This window comes from Dipodomys ordii, unplaced genomic scaffold, assembly GCF_000151885.1.
Source record: "Dipodomys ordii isolate 6190 unplaced genomic scaffold, Dord_2.0 Scaffold146, whole genome shotgun sequence".
NCBI classification, from domain to species: Eukaryota; Metazoa; Chordata; class Mammalia; order Rodentia; family Heteromyidae; genus Dipodomys; species Dipodomys ordii.
The window spans coordinates 4,784,318-4,788,640 of NW_012267362.1; the positions used below are offsets into that span (position 1 = coordinate 4,784,318).

Sequence of the window (4,323 nt, forward strand, 5' to 3'; positions counted from 1 at the left end):
TGTTTTGATTTGCATTTCTTTTATGGCTAGGGAGGTTGAGCATTTCTTCATGTGTCTATTGGCCATCCTTCTTTCCTCTTCAGAGAAGTTTCACTTTAAATCTTTAGCCCACTTATTTATTGGGCAGTTGTTTCTTTGAGGATTTGTTGTTGGGGGGTTTAATTTTTTGAGTTCCAGGTATATTTTAGATATGAGACCGTGGTCCGTTGTATGGCTAGTGAAGATCTTCTCCCAATCCATGGGCTTTCTATTGATCTTGTTAGCTATGTCCTTTGCCATTCAGAAGCTCTGCAGCTTCATGTAATCCCATTTATCCAACCTTTCTTTGATTTGTTGTGTTTCCGGGTCTCTATTAAGAAAATTTTGGCCTGTGCCAAGGAGATCTAGAGTTTCTCCTATTCGATCCTGCAATGTTTTCAGTGTCTGGTTTGACTCCGTGGACTTTGATCCATTTGGAGTTGATTCTGGTGCAGGGTGATATATAAGGATGTAGTTTTAGTTTTCTACAAGTGATTAACCAATTTTGCCAGCACCATTTACTGAAGAGGTTGTCTTTCTTTCATTCTATTTTTTTTAGCTCCCTTATCGAAGACTAGATGGCTATAGGTCTGTGTGTTCATTTCTAAGTTTTCAATTCTATTCCATTGATCTTGAGGTCTGTTCTTGTGTCAGTACCAAGCTGTTTTGATTACTATGGCTTTGTAGCAGAGTTTGAAATGTGGTATTGATATTCCTCCAGCACTGTTCTTTCAGTTAAGGATCATTTTTGCTCTTCAGGGTCTTTTATTGTTCCATATGAATTTTTGGTTTGGAGGTTCCAGAAAAGACTTCACATAGAGCTCCCCTATGACCCAGAAACCCCACTTTTGGGCATTTACCCAAATGTTTACAAACAAGACCACACTAAAGCTACCAGCACAACTATTTTTATTGTAGCATTATTTACCATATGAATTTTTGGATTGCCTCTTCTATTTCCTTGAAGAATGAGGTTAGAATACCGATAGGTCTTGCACTGAATTTGTAGATAGCCATTTTCATGATGTTGATCTTTCCAATCCAGGAGCATGGGAGTTTTTGTCACTTTCTAAGATCTGTTTTGATTTCCTTTTTCAGGTTTTTAAAGTTTTCATCATAGAGGTCCTTTACTTCTTTGGTTAAGTTAATTCCTAGGTATTTTATTTTTTGTGGTGCTATTACGATTGGAGGCTGAAATTAGGAAAATTTATTTTTTTAATTTTATTTTATTGTAAATATGCTTTACAGAAGGGTTACACTCACATGAGTAAGGTTATGAGTGCATTTCTTATTGAGCATTGTTACCCCACCTTTGTTATTCTCCTATTATCCTTTCCCTCCCTCACTCCTTCAAAATTTTTTATCTGTAAGTTTTACGTTAGTTATCTTTGTGATATGATTTTGTCCATGGTTCTAAAGTGAATTAGGTTCATTGTTTAGATGGTGAATGCTTATTTTGAAAGATCTAGTCATAATTAGTGCAACAAAAATTCAGGGTATTTTAAAGATATAAGACTTAAATATCTTTGACCATTATTCTTCTGTTGTTTTATAAAGGTACAGAAAAAGATTTATATCACTCAAACCTAGACTTTGAACATCAACTGAAGTTAACTTGAGTCCAATCTGTTTAATTTGGAAAGAAAGCTAGTGGATGGGAGCTCATGCCTGTAATTCTAGCTACTCAGGAGGCTGAGATCATAGGATTGTGGTTCAAAGCTAGCCCAGGCAAGAAAGTCCTTGAGACTCTTGTGTCCAATAAACCAATGGAAAACCAGAAGTGGTACTGTAACTCAAAAGATAGAGTGCTGTCCTTGAGTTGAAGAGCTCAGGAACAATGCCCAGGCCCAGAGTTCAAGCTGCATGACCAACAAAAATAAATATAAAAAAGTAATATAGAAAGGAAAGTGATGATATTTTCACATTTAAGTAAGAACAAAGGTAGAAGGTAGCTGTTATGTCTTCATTCTCTCACAGTAATCAACTCTAAAGATCAATAAAAGAATAGCAGAACACTCGTAACATTCAACAAATATTAATATCAAATTGTTAAATGAATATACAGCTACTTTTTCTTCATCATTTTATTTTTTAATACTTAATTATTATGTCTTTAATTATTAATCTTTAATTATTATATTATATTATTACCATATCCCAAATAGTACAATTGTGAAATAGGCTTAGTACATATTTAAATAGGAAAACATGGAGCAATACTTTACTGTAGAAATGTATCTGTGAATACAATTGAGAAAGTGTCTAATGTCAATGCTGGGGTTTAGATGGAATCATTACATATTAAAACCAGCACGAATAGGAAAATTTGTAACACTATTAACTAAAATTGACAAACAAAAACACAGAATTAGAGCTGTGAATCAAGTGGTAGAGTGTTTGCATTGCCAAAAATGCTAAAGGATCCCATAGATGAGGATCAGAGTGTGAGAATCTACTGCTCTTTTAAGTGTTCTCTACTGTACTTGGTATTTTTCTTAGTAGTGGTGAGGCTTGAACCAACTGCCTGTCCCTAGCCCATATTGTGTTCAAGATTGGACATTGTCCCTGGGCCAGAGAGAGTTACTCTAGAGTGAGGACAGAGTTTTAGTCGACTGTCTCTGCCTCTGATGGGAGAGACCCAGACTCCAGCCAGGTGCCCATGTGCAAGGGACCCTGCCAGCAGAGAGACCTCAAAACAACATGGTTCTGAAGAGCCTGGTGGCCATTGTCAAAAGAGCCAGCCTCAGGCGGTTCCTGAGCTCTGAGGAATACATGTGTGGGACACACAGGGAGACCAAGCAGATGTTCTGTGAGGTGGACAGGGCCCTGCTCTGTAGGAGCTGCTCCCAGTCTCAGGAGTACAGGGCTCACAAACACCATCTCATAGAAAGGGCTGCTGAGTAGCAGAGGGAGGTGATTTCAAAGCAGATGGACACTGTATGGGAAAAGACTCAAGAAAACCAGCGCAATTTACATAAGAAGAGGAGACTCTTCAACCAATGGATTCGTTATGTGAACCTATATGGAGGCATGACCCAAGATGCTTTTGCAATGCTGCAGCTGGGTGTCCAGGAGGAGGAAAGACAGCATTCCCAGCTACTGATCAATGAAGGAAGAGCCATGTAACTGCAACTCAGAGAAAGGGAAACCCAAATGCTTCAGAAGAAGCATCAACTCAGGAAAACGTATCAGGAGCTGATGGAAACATACCAGAAGCCAGATGTGGAACTGCTTCAGGATGTAGAGTTGACCCTAAAGAGCTGTGAGTCAGTGTTGGCCTTCATGCCTCTCCCTCTGAAGCCACGGCTCAGTGCCCCTCCCATGCCTGGACTGATAGAGAGGCTCAGCCAGTACCGGGTGGAGATTTCCTTCAATGAAGCTGTGGGGAATCAAGTTCATGGGAGCAGTGTTAGACAGGACCATCAATATGCAGTTTTGAATTCTGAAGAGTCCCTCCACTTCACTGCTTTTGGATGCCAAGTCTTCAGCTCTGGAAAACATTACTGGGAGGTTAGGGTGGATGACTCTTTCACCTGGGCCCTGGGACTTGTTAGGGATTCTACCATAGGGAGCAACCTCACGGAATATGAGGACCTTCTCCTCCTTCTGTTTGTGAAGGAGAACACTCTACACCCTTTTCACCACCTTCCCAATGCTGCCTCACTATGTAGAGAAGCCTCTGGGCCGGGTTGGTGTGTTTCTTGATCTTGACCATGGCAGTGTGAGTTTTTGGAATGTGGCTAAGAGTTCCCTTATCTGGAGATACCCCACTGGCTCTCTCCAATTTCCTGTCAGGCCCCTTTTTTTCAGGGGTATCCCGTTGTCATAAGAGAAGAGACTATGTGTTGGGAACTCTAAAGCAGAGAACCTTTCTCAAATGTAGCAAACCACTAATATTGTACTAATTTGAATTTCTTTGGACCATAATGTACTAATATGAATTTCTTTGTACAATAATTGCATTGTATTATAAAATATGGAGAAGGCATAAAATAAAATATAAAATGTAAAAACAAACAAATTAAGTGAGGATAAGATAAAGTAGCAACAATGCAACAAGAGAATAAATAAATGTTTACACGTTGCGATACAATAAACTCATGCAAAAATGAATCCCCATTGATGGCTTTCCAGCTTTAAAGAAGTTGGAGCACAGAATAACAACAAAAAACAACACTTAATGCAGTGGGCACTGTTGTTTTACCAGTAATCCTTGCTATTCAACAGGCTGAGCTCTGAGGATGGCAATACATAGCCAGCATATACAGACGAATCCAAGATTCTTATCTCCAATTAACCACCAAA

At 39.1% G+C, this 4,323-nt stretch overlaps 1 pseudogene; it reads left to right on the forward strand.

The window, feature by feature from the left end:
• Positions 1-2,718: 2,718 nt before the first annotated feature.
• On the forward strand, positions 2,719-3,847 carry LOC105997433 (annotated as a pseudogene).
• Positions 3,848-4,323: the final 476 nt, after the last annotated feature.